Source organism: Chiloscyllium punctatum, chromosome 36, assembly GCF_047496795.1.
Source record: "Chiloscyllium punctatum isolate Juve2018m chromosome 36, sChiPun1.3, whole genome shotgun sequence".
Classification (NCBI taxonomy): domain Eukaryota; kingdom Metazoa; phylum Chordata; class Chondrichthyes; order Orectolobiformes; family Hemiscylliidae; genus Chiloscyllium; species Chiloscyllium punctatum.
The window spans coordinates 34,374,039-34,387,305 of record NC_092774.1 but is presented as its reverse complement, the minus strand read 5'-3'; the positions used below and the strand labels follow the sequence as shown (position 1 = coordinate 34,387,305).

Here is a 13,267-nt window from a genome sequence, read left to right as displayed (position 1 = left end):
GGGGCGGTGTGGTCTTGTTGGGCCGAAGGGCCTGTTTCCACACTGTAAGTAATCTAATCTAATCTAATCCTTCTTCGCTCCAATGAGAAAGGCCCTAGCTCCCCCAACCTAAGACATGCCCTCCATTCCAGGCAGCATCGAGGTAAATCTCCTCTGTACCCTCTCTCAGCTTACACAGCTTCCTGTTGTGGTTCTGTTCACCAAGCTGGGAATATGTGTTGCAGACATTTCGTCCCCTGTCTAGGTAACATCCTCAGTGCTTGGCAGCCTCCTGTGAAGCGCTTCTGTGATGTTTCCTCTGTCACTTTCCCACATCTTCCCTAAAATTAGGTGACTAAAAGTGAACACAATATTCCAAGTGTGATCTAACCAGTACTCCATACAGCTGCAGCATAACCTTGCAGCTCTTAAGCTCAAACTCCCTGCTAATGAAAGCCAACACACCGTACACCTTCGTAACAACCTTCTCAACCTGGGTGGCAACTTTGAGCGATCTATGGACTTGGACTCCAAGATCCCTCTGTTCCACCACATGGTCAAGAATCCTGCCTTTAACCCCATAGATTGAACAAACAGAGGAGTTTGGTGAAATGAGAATCATTAGATAAATGCTATTGAGCGAACTGATGGTGCTATGGGCTGGCAAATCTCTGGGTACAGGTGGACTTCATCATAGAATTTTAAAAGGTGGCTAATGAGTTCATATTTGCATTAATGTTAATTTTCCAAGATTTATTAGATTCAGGCAAGTTTTCCTCAGACTGGAGAGTAACATATTTAATACTTCGGTTCTCGAGGAAAGATACATCATGGAAAATGTGGTCCCTTGAGTCTCTGGCAATTAAACATTTGTTTTTGAATCAGTTAAGGAGATTATAACCACCATGTCAAAAAGCTTGTGGTAATTGAAAGGAATCAGCATGCTAATATGAAAACGAAATGTTGTTTCACCAATTTATTCATAGAATTCCGAGAGTGTGGAAAGAGACCATTTGGCCGATCAAGTCCTGCACCAACCCTCAAGTGCATCCCACCCAGATCCAAACCGCCACCCTACTCCCGTAACCCTGCATTTAGCATGGCTAACTCACCTAGCTTGTACATCCAAGGACATTACACAATCCAGCATGGCTAATCCATCCAACCTACACATCTTTGGACTGTGGAGCCCCCAGTGGAAACTCACAAAGACATAGACAGAATATGCAAACTCCAAACAGATCCTCGACTCAAGGCTGAAATCAAATAGGTGTCTCTGGCCGTGAGAGGGAGCCACTATGCCACCATGCTGTCCTCAAGGAATTCTTTGATAGAGTATGTAAATTGAAGCCTGTGGATATACTGAACTTGAATATCCTAAAGCTGTTTGACATGTTTTCACGAAAAGCATATTGCACAGAGGAGCTCATGGTGTAAAGTATAGTTATAGAACATCAACTGACTGGCAGAAAACAGAATATGCAAAAATGGTTCATTTGTCAAATTGGTTGTATATGACAATGTATGGTGGGGTTCCAACAGGCATCTCTGCTGGCTGCTCAACTTTCTACAATGACTTACAGGAGGGGATCAAAGGTATGTGGTTACCTTTGCAGGCAACACAAAGATAGATGGAGATGTACATTGTGGGGATGACATATCAATGATGCAGATTGATAGATTGGTTAAATAAATAAGCAAAACTCTTGCAAGTGGTGTATAAAATGGTAAAATGCAATTTGTTACCTACTTGGAGAACAACTGCATAATTCTGAGATGCAGAGGGATCTGGGGGCCTTGCAAATAAGTCACAAGTTAGAATGCAAGCACAGCAAGTGATTAGAAAGGCCAATGACATAAATGTAAGGCGATTATGCCTCAGGTACAGAGCAATGGTGGGACTACATCTTGAACACGGTGCTCAGTTTTGATATCCTCATCTAAGGAAGAATGAAAATGCATTAAAGGCAATTCACAGAAGGTAAACTAGATTGACACCCACAATGAACAGACTGTCTAATGGAAAATCATGAGACAGACAGGTCTGACTTTCAACCCGAGTTTGGAATAGCAAGGGGTGATTTGATTGAAGTTTCTATGAGCCTGAATGGTCTTCAAAAGGTGGATGTTGAAGGATGTTTACTTACTGTTGTGAACGAACAATGAGATCACCCATTTATAGAGTCATAGAGATGTACAACATAGAAACAGACCCTTCGGTCCAACCCGTCCATGCCGACCAGATATCCCAACCCAATCTAGTCCCACCTGTCAGCACCCGGCCCATATCCCTCCAAACCCTTCCTATTCATCTACCCATCCAAATGCCTCTTAAATGTTGCAATTGTACCAGTCTCCACCACTTCCTCTGGCAGCTCATTCTGGACATGAAAAAGTTGCCCTTTAGGTCTCTTTTATCTCTTTTCCCTCTCACCCTAAACCTATGTCCTTTAGTTCTGGACTCTCTGACCCCAGGGAAAAGACTTTGCCTATTTATCCGGTCCATGCCCTCATAATTTTGTAAACCTCTATAAGGTCACCCCTCAGCCTCCGATGCTCCAGCAGCTCAAATCCTCCAACCCCTGGCAACATTCTTCTAAATAGTTTCTGAACACTTTCAAGTTTCACAACATCTTTCCAACAGGAAGGAGACCAGAATTGCACGTAATATTCCAACAGTGGGCTAACCAATGTTCAATACAGTCGCAACATGTCCTCTCAACTCATGTACTCAATACTCTGACCAATAATGGAAAGCATACCAAATGCCTTCTTCACTATCCTATCTACCTGCGACTCCACTTTCAAGGAGCTATGAACCTGCACTCCAAGGTCTCTTTGTTTAGCAACACTCCCGAGGACCTAACCAATAAGTGCATAAGTCCTGCTAAGATTGGCTTTCCCAAAATGCAGCACCTCACATTTATCTAAATTAAACTCCATCTGCCACTTCTCAGCCCATTGGCCCATCTGGTCAAGATCCTGTTGTAATCTGAGGTAACTCTCTTCGCTGTCCACTGCACCTCCAATTTTGGTGTCATCTGCAAACTTACTAACTGTACCTCTTATGCTCGCATCAAAATCATTTTGGTAGATGACAAAAAGTAGAGGGCCCAGCACCGATCCTTGTGGCACTCCACTGGTCACAGGCCTCCAGTCTGAAACACAACCCTCCACCACCACCCTCTGTCTTCTACCTTTGAGCCAGTTCTGTATCCAAGTGGCTAGTTCTCCCTGTATTCCGTGAGATCTAACCTTGCTAATCAATCTCCCATGAGGAACCTTGTCGAACGCCTTACTGAAGTCCATATAGATCACATCTACTGCTCTGCCCTCATCAATCCTCTTTGTTACTTCTTCAAAAAACGCAATCATTTGTGACAAAGAAGGGGGGAAATGTTTTGGAAGGTTGTGCAGCTTTGAAATACTTTGCGACAGAAGATAGTGGAGGCAGGACCATTGAATATTTCTAAGGCAGAAGTAGATTAATTCCTTTGCTTAAGAAGAATCTAAGTTTATGGGGATGGATGCGAATGTGCAATGTATAACACAAAGTAATCAGCCATTATCTTCTTGGAGTGGAGCAGCTTAATGAGCCGAATGGCTTACTTCAGCTCCTAATTTGGACATTCATATATTCTGCTAGCTATAATGACCTGAGTTTGACCAGCATATATTTCCAATAAGCCCATGTTGATTCTGCTCAGTCCTATCATTACTTTTTAACTGTCCTGTTGTTGTACCTTTCATTATAGATTCCCTGTGCTCTCTTCCTTCTTTCTAAAACAGCGGGATGACATGTGCCACTTTCCAATTACCGCTTTCCAGTGAACTAGCTTTAACCACCAAGCCCAGGGAATTTTGCTACTTTAAATCCTATTCAATTCTCTGATGCATTTTTGTTTCATACATATTAATATCCGTCAGTTCTTCATTTATACTAGCCCCGACATTCGCCATAATTTCTGGGAGCTATTAGTATTTTCCACTGAATGACATTTCCATCACTGAACCTCTTACCAGCAACATCCTGTGATTTAAACCTGTGACCTCCTGATTCAGAGAGAAGGCTGATCCCGACTAGCAGCTGGTTTGGGTGTATGACTGTCACCAACACGGTGGCAGTTTGGGAAATCCATTCTTGTTGGGCCAGTAAATACTCGATTCACACTGCTCAGTATCAAAGGAGTTGACCGTGTCATGACAGTGTCAGTATCAAAGGAGTTGACAGTCAGTAATTTGATTTATCTGAAACAGGTGAGATGTTTCCTGCCTCTGTGCCAAAAGCAAAGATCATGTCCAAAGAATCTGTCCCCAGTGGAGGTTTACTACTAACAATTGGAGTTCAAGACCTTTGTCCTTGGTTACTGATAGCTTATTGCTCGAGAGGTTGGATCAAGGGGACACCTATCCAGTTGTTGGTCAACTATCAACTGTCCAGGGGCAGAGGGGCATCAACTTGTGCAGAAAGGAGCAGGAAGAAGCTAAACAGCATTCATGGGTTAAACGAATGAGTGGAAAAAATGTTTAATGTCACCCAATACGACAACATCAGAACCATTTACTTTTCACCCAAGAAAGACTGATTGGAGAACTGCTAAATTATTAGAAACTAAGCACTATAAAAGGGGGAAAAAAAGACTTTGGAGACCAAGTACACAAATCAGCAAAAGTAGCAGACAGGTACAAACACCAATTGAAAAATACAATAGAGGTCTCTATTACAAAGGAGATGAAATACATGGGGTTGAAAGTTATGTTTCAGTTCCAAGCATCATAGATTTCTAACATCACAGACAGACACCATTGGCCTGTCATGTCTGATAATTGAATTCTGGTGGAGTTTCCTCGCTTTCAAATTTGTGGTGTGAAATTCTAACATCACCTCTGCACACTTCTGGAGACCTCGAGTTTACAGAATCACACCACATTCCTTCTACCTCCTCCAGGAATAACTATTTCTCCTGAGATACTGCCAGTTCCTCAGATTACTTGGTACCCCCAAATACAATCCGCATGTCAGGAAATCTCTGGTGCTGCCCCGACACCAACAGTCACCCTTGGAACTGAAGAAAATGCAGAAATCTAAGGTGCAAAGAGACTTGGGTGTTCTAGTCCAGGATTCTCTCAAGGTAAACTTACAGGTTGAGACAGTAGTTAGGAAGGCAAATGCAATGATGACATTTAATTTGACAGGACTTGAATGTAAAAGTAGGGTTGTACTTGAGGCCTTGTCACACTCTGGTCAGGCAACATTTAGAGTATGGTGCACAGTTTTGGGCCCAAATCTCAGGAAGGATGTACTGGCCTAGGCGTGTATTCAGAGGAGGTTCACGAGAATGGTCCCAGAAATGAACATTTGAACAAATAAGGAATGTTTGAGGACTCTGGGTCTATAGTTAATGGAATTTAGAACGATGACAGGGGATCTAATTGAAACCGACAGAATTCTGAACAGACTGGATGTTGGGAAGATGTTTCCTTTGGGAGGAAAGGCTAGGAGCCAAGGGCACAGCCTTAGACCAAAGGGAAGACCCTTTAGAATGGAGGTAAAGAGAAACTTCTTCAGCTAGAGTGGTGAATATATGGAATTCACTGCCACTGAAGACTGTGGAGGCCAGGTCATTGAGTACATTTAAGCTGTGAAAGATAGTTTCTTGAGTATGAAAGGGAACAAGGGTTACTGGGAGAATGGGGTTAAGAAACTTATCAGCCATGAGTGAATCACAGAGCAGTCACAATGGGCTGAATGGCCTAATTTCAGCTCCTATGGTCTTATGATACACTGATGTGTGGAGGGGTGAGGAACGGTGGGTGAAAGAGATGAAGAGAGGAATACAATTAAGGGGAAGCTGGATACAGATGAGGGAGAAAGGAAGAGAAGGATATACAAGAAGTGTACATTAAATTAGAGAACGCATAGGAGATCTGGCATACAGAGGGATCTGGGCATATAGATCCCTGAAAGTGGCAAACCAGGCAAGCATGTGGTCAAGAAGGCATACAGCACGCTTGCCTAGAGTGTAAGAGTTAGCGAGTTATGTTACAGCTATTTATTCTGGCCACATTCATAACATTGCGTGCAGTTCTGGCCAGCATGCTACCGGAAGGACGTGGATGCTCTGGGAGAGGCTGCAGAGAAGGTTCACTGGGACGTTACCTCTCATGAAAGCAAAAATCCTCTTTGGATTTCTTTTGATTAGTGAAAACAGGTACTAATGTGGATCTTTTGTAAAAGAAAAGTGGCATAAAGCAAACGTGCGATAAGTGGGGGATATATCAGTTTGCTGATGAGGGGTGGGAAGGGGCGATGAAGAGGGGTGGGTGGAAGCTCAGGCAGAGTGAAAACACTGACAGAGGCCAATTGAGCCGACCAACCTAGCCCTGTGCTGGAGACTCAATGGGACAGAGACAAATGAATCTCTTTCAGACCTTCCTGCAGGGGTTGGACAAACATTACGCTCCATCTAGGGTAAAAATGTCCTCCATCTGCTCCTGCAGATCAATTCAGTAGGGAAGGTGCTGTCAGACAGCACTGGAAGTAAAGTGGGTGCGAGAGCAGCAAGTCCGACAGAAAGGATCCTCTTGCCCCTCCCACTTCACCCACTAAACAGGGTGAAAGGTGTGACTCAGCGGCACTAACAGCAGAATATACTGGCACGAGAGTGTGTCCTGCAGAGATTCACACGATCGATCCCTGGAATGGTACGCCTAACACACGATGAATGGCTGATGATCCTGCGATTGTATTCATTAGCGTTTGGAAGGTTGAGGAGAGATCTAATAGAAACTTACAAGATTATGCTTGGCTTAGAAAGGATGGATACTGGGAAGTTGTTTCCATTAGGCGGAGGAGACTAGGATCCAGGGACATAGCCTGATAATTAGAGGGGGTCAATTTAGAACAGAAATGAGGAGACATTTCTTCAGCCAGAGAGTGTGGGCCTGTGGAATTCATTGCCAGGGAGCGCAGTGGAAGCCAGGACGTTAAATGTCTTCAAGGCAGAGATTGATATATTCTTGATGAAGGAATTAAGGGCTACGGGGAGACTGTGGGTAAGTGGAGCTGAAATGCCCATCAGCCATGATTAAATGACAGAATGGACTCAATGGGCTGAATGGCCTTACTTCCACTTCTGTGTCTTATGGTCTTAATTCATTGATGTTGACTAGATATTCTAAATTAATCTAATCCCATAAGCCACCACATGGCCCATACCCCTCTGAACCCTTCCTATTCAGAAACCATCCAGATGCCATTCACATACTGTAATTGTACCAGCCTCCACCATTTCCTCTGGCAGCTCATTCTTTACGCTCACTCCCCTCTGAGTTAAAAAGTTGCCCTTAGGTTTCTTTTAAGTCTTTGCTTATCCACTTCACCCTAAAGCTATTACACTTTAGTTCTGGACCCCCAAACCCAAACCCAGGGGACAATATCTTGTCTATTTACCCAATCTATGCCTTTCATGATTTTATAAATGTATACAAAGGCCTTTGCCACACTCAGGAAAACAGCCCAAAACAATTCAGCTCAAACCCTCCAACACTGGCAGCGTCCTTGTAAATCTTTCCTGAACCCTTTCAAGTTTCACAACGTCCTTTTGAAAGGAGCGAGAGCAAAAGTGGCCCATCCAATGTCCTGTACAGCCACAACATAACCTCCCAACTCCGAAACTCAGAGGATTGGGAAAGTTGTATTTTGTGGGTTTTGAAAACTGGGAAAGAATGGAAGTATAACCTGAACTTTTGAAGGTCAGTTTGGAAGCATCAACACTTCGGAGGGGGGGGGGGGGGGGGTGGGAACAGAAAAAAGAGATGAGGGAAGGAAACCAAATGTGCTGCAGCCAACACGGAGCAAGAACAGAGGATGTAAAACTGTTGCAGCCAGCTTGAAGCTGCAATGTGGATCATTGCACGTGCTGTACTTGAACCTGATGCATTTATTTGTGGGAATCAGATGCATTTTAAAAATACAAATAAAGTATCTCCCCCTCCCCAATTGCTATCATCTGTCCCTCCTCACCCAGGTAATTAAGACACATACCTGAGTTGGCAGAGTAGATTCCCTCCTTGAATTCACTCCAGTTGCTACAAGTGATCAGATTACCCCCTCCCTCTCTCCCTCCCAGGATGAGGAGTTGCCCAGAGGAGGGTGTTTCACATTGAAACTGACACTGCCACTTCCGCGTTGTGATGTCAAAAATGGGGCAGGGAGCGGGGACAGGCCGACAGCAGAACTCTGCAGCAGATGGAAGGAGAGCAGTTTGCAAAAATCCCTTTCCTTCAAAGAATCCTCACAGTGTGGAAGCAGGCCACTAGGCCCAACAAGTCCAACTCAACGTTCTGAATGGTAATTCACCCATATCCCTCCCCTTATTGCCCTACATTTATCCCAGAGTAATACACCGAACTTACACATCCCTGGACACTATGGAGGGAATTTAGCATGGCCAATTCACCCTTGAAGATCTGGATCCCAGGTGGGACCCCTCCGTCTCAAGATCGGTCAAAGAACTGTACAAAGCATGCGGACTGTACAAAGCAAAGTTATCAGTTTAATAAAGCAAGGCAGTCTGACGCAATTCTGTCCAGCAACACAGAAGTTAAAGCTTCTGAGCTCCGTGGCGAAATTGCAGAATTACTTTCGAAAATTACACATCATTTACATGTTTTTTAAGAGAGCACAGCCTTAAAAGACCAATCAAATGTAATAAGGTGACATGATTGACAGCAGGTTAGTCCAATATTTCCTAGGAAACAGATTGTTTTACTCTCAAAATCATCCCGTGCTTGCTAGCTCAAGGTTAGTTCGAATACCAAATTCATATGATTCATATTATTAAACCCCATTGTTTTCTTTTCCCCAAAGCTAACCAACTCAGCAAAGCAGCAATTCAAGTTCACAGGATCAAATCATAACCTGAAGCCATTTTAAATTGAAAAGCCATTTTGTGATTAATACAAACCTACATACATCTGTTGGTCCTACCAAGAGCCTAAATTCAAATTTTAAATTCTCATCTCCCCCTGTGTTCATCTCCATCATTGCAAGCTCATCAGACGAGCCCTTTGCAAGCAAAGTGGGGGGGAGGATGATAAAGATTGAACTTGCCCTGCTGTGTGGACTTGCCATTGCCAGCATTGGTGCACAAGAAGGAACAGATTACCTGTGCGATCCTGAGCAACCAGAGACTGTGCACCAACTATGCCAGGAAGATGTCCTCGTCTGCTGAGGGACTGAACATTACCAAGAATGACTATTGCAGTGGTCAGAGATTGAACAGTTCATTTACAGAACAAGTCTAAATGGTCTTTACCCTGTAAAAGGTGTTGTGTGCCAGTTTGATACCAGTTGTGCTATGAGCACCCCTGGTTAGCCTTGCCCCATCCAAATAGGTCACACCGCAAAAGAGAAGATAGGGAAATGTTATCTTTCGATTACAATTTGTTTCTTCAAAATCACAATACAATATTTGGCAGGGATGCAGTGGTCTGTTATGTGCTGACTTCAGCAAAATACTCTTTGACCCCGCTCTGGCACCAATGTCTTCCCAATTATGGGATGGGTGGAACTGTTCTGGGACAACACCCGCATCTCTGACCAAAAGACCGATCTATTGAACAGCCTCAAGGACGTCACAAAGACAGGCATGCCTCTTATTGGCAAGGTCCCTCCCTTACCTATACTAAACCTGTTCATTATTTTGAACAAAGTAAGTACTCCTCGTGCTGTAACTGTAGGAATATAGTCTCCACTGAGTTTTGCATAGAATGGAAGAATCCAAAAGCTCTACAAAACAGTAATATCACTCTTTGGGATATGCAGCTCTCAGTGACTTTTTTCTGTCAGAGGATTTTCAGGAGTTATTGGCCATCAAAACCGTACTTATATCGTTTGTGGTCTCAACCTTTTGGATAATGAGACAACTGCTGCTTTATTGAGATCAGGATTTAAAATTAGAATTTAGGCTGTTGTTAGGAGCAACAGGTGTATGTAGGTTTTCATTAACCACAAAATGGCATTTCAATTTTAAATAATATTTTAAAATAAATATAACAAAATGGCTTCAGGTTATGATTTGACATTGAACTTGAATTGCTGATTTGCTGAGTTTGGTTGGATTTAGAAATAAAAGAGAACAATGGAGTTTGCATAATATGAATCATAAGTAATTTGGTATTTGAACTAATCTTGAATTAGCAAGCATGGGATGATTTTGCACGTAAAACAATGTTTCCCAGGAAATATAATTGGACTAACCTGCTGTAAATCATGTCACCTTATTACAATTTATTGGTCTTTTCTTGTAATTCAGGCTGTGCTGTCGCAAAAATATATAATGCGTAATTTTTAAATGCAATTGTTTAATTTTGCCATGGAACACAGAAGCTTTTAACCTGTGTTGCTGGACAAATCTGTGCTAGGCTGCCATATGTCATGAAGCTGATAACCTTGCTTTAAATAGACCGTACACCTAGTGATTCTTTTGACAGATCTCGGATCGAGAGAACCGATTGAGGGGGTCCAGACCTTAACCCTAACCTGCAGAACCCCGAACACTATGGATACACTTACCTCGGCCAATCCACTCTAACCTGAACATCTCTGGACACTGGAGGTAAATTAGCATGGTCAACATACACTAACAAGAACATCCTTGGGCATTATCAGTAATTTAGCATGGCTGAACCCCCCCCTAACCTGCACATCGCTGGACAGTCTGGGGAATTAAACTCGGCAAAGGCCGAGGTTACCACGAGGTTGGAATTCTCTCCCAGAAATGACAGTTGATGGTGCCCTCACCAAGATGGCCGCCCGCGCTCCCGGCACCAAGACAACATGAACCTGACCCTCACAAAGATGGCGGCCAGTTGCCCGGGCAACCCGAGAGCGCCTTCGCCGGTGAAGTAAACACTGGGCCTGTGGTGATTTTATTGGAGGCCTCAGTCCTCCCCCTAGGAGTTTATAAACTCCCCAGTCTCCCTCCTCCCGCGGTTCCCAATCCTACCCTTTCTCACTGTCTCCTCTCCCCGGGGGCAGGAGCCAGGTCTTGGCGCTCGGGATGTTTCTGAAACCTGGTCCTGTTCTGAAGGAGGATCACCGGACCCGAAATGATTTCTCTCGGCACGAGCTGCCGGACCTGCTCAGCTTTTCCAGCGGTTCTTATTACTTCAGCCACCGGCACCATTCTGCTCCCACACTCAGTAACACTGCCTCAGTCCCGCTGCAGGACCTGCACTGCACATGCGCCAGCTCACAAGGGGCGGGGCCCAGGATTGTGACGTCTCCTGGGTTGAGGGGGCGTGGTTGGGGAGGCCACCAAACAATCGGTGACAATGGGGGCGGGGCGATCGTTTTGCCGGCCCCCAGCCTCCAGAAAGGGGCTGTTTAAAAAAGTTTCAACGTAGTGTTTTTTTTAACTTTTCAGCCTGTTGTGAAATGTTATTCTGGACCTCTGGAAGGGTCAAACATTAGGAAACACAAACAAAGGGACATTAAAAAATATAAATAAAAATAGGTAAGTTAACTTACAAAAGAGACCTCGCACTAAATATCAAAAAGGACAGCAAAAGCTTCTGTTGGTATGCGAATGGGAACAGAGTCGCTGAGCTCAGTGTGGTACCTTGGAAGATGAAAACTGTGAGTTCATGGGGGAACATTGAAGTGGCAGAGATGACCTCAGTTTTTATGTTGGCAGACAACAGAACTATTCCTATTAGAATTGGCAAGAAAGGATAGAACTTAAACAATCAATGTTGAGAGGGTAAAAGTACACAGGAAACTATTTGGATTGAGGACAGACAAGTCCACTGATGATGATGGCCTACACCCTGGGTCCCGAAGGAAGTGGCAGCAGAGATCGTGAACTCATTCGTTACAATACTCCAAAAATCTGTGAACATGGGAAAGATTCACTGCGTTTATTTGAGACTGAGATATATATATGTTCCTGATTGTCAAGGGGATCAAAGGTTACGGGAAGAAAGCTGGAGAATGGAGTTGAGAAACATCTCAGCCATGATTGAATGGTGGAGCAGACTCGATGGACTGAATGGTCTAATTTCTGCTCCTGTGTCGTATGATCTTATGGTTCCATTGGATTGGAAAAATGCTAATGTAACACCTGTATTCAGAATGGGACGGAGGCCATATGTGGGAAATTGCAGACCAGTTCATTGAACATTTGTTATAGAGTCATAGAGATGTGCAGCACGAAAACAGACCCTTCAGTCCAACTTGACCATGCCAAAAGATATCCTAACCTAATCTAGTCCCATTTGCCAGCACTTGACTGATATCCATCTAAACCCTTCCTATTCATCTACCCATCCAAATGTCTTTTAAATGTTGCAATTGTACCAGCCTCCACCACTTCCTCTGGCAGCTCATTCCATACAAGCACACCCTCTGCATGAAAAAGTTGCCCCTCAGGTCCCTTTTACATCTTTCCCCTCTCACCCTAAATCTAACCCAACTAGTTCTGAACTCCCCCACCCCATCGAAAAGACCTTGTCTGTTTATCGTATCCATGTCTCTCATTGTTTTATAAACCTCCATAAGGTTACCCCTCACCCTACGAACCTCCAGGGAAAACAGCCCCTGCCTATTAAGCCTCTCCCAAATACTCCAACTCTGGAAACATCAGTGTAAATCTTTTCTGAACCCTTTCAAGGGACAAGGCAGGAAAATGGGGGTGATGAGCAGTCTTGATCGAACGGCACAACAGTCTTGATGGGCTGAATGGCCTAATTCTGCTCCTAGATTTGTGAACTTTTGAAGTCTGGAGCAGGCAGGACTTGAACCCGATCCAGGGTTAGGGTCACTACCTCTGTGCAATAAGACATCCATAAAAATATCAAATCCTCCCCATCGGGGAATTGCACCCCCACTTTCCTGAGTCACAGATGGGGATACTAACCACTACACTACCGAGGATGCTGGACAGTTGCAAGATGATGGGGATAGGGGTGGAGAATAGGTGGGTGTTTCAAGAACTATTATAGACATGAAAGTGTGAATGGCATCCTTATGTGCTGTGTCAAAACAAGGAGAGCAGATGCTGGAAATCAGAATCTAGATTAGAGTGGTGCTGGAAAATCACAGCAGGCCAGCAGCATCCGAGGAGCAGGACTAAGCCAGCCAATAATCTGACCTGTGCCACACAAGCACAGTTCTCCTGGAGAGTTACCAGGAGTATGTTCAGGCTGTAGGAAGAGATCCAATTCCCAGTTTGACCTGGAATGTAATCCCCACAGACACACAGGGAGTGGTGATCCACTTGCT

General features: G+C 44.1%; 1 long non-coding RNA gene across 2 annotated transcripts in view; it reads right to left on the bottom strand.

Moving 5' to 3' along the window:
- The window catches only part of LOC140460363 (uncharacterized), a 28,150-nt gene extending 16,950 nt beyond the window's left edge, over nt 1-11,200 (bottom strand). For both annotated transcript variants that reach the window (XR_011954027.1, XR_011954026.1), the window contains exon 1: nt 10,992-11,200. This is a non-coding gene — a long non-coding RNA (uncharacterized lncRNA). The remainder of the gene's footprint in view (nt 1-10,991) is intronic.
- Nucleotides 11,201-13,267: the final 2,067 nt, after the last annotated feature.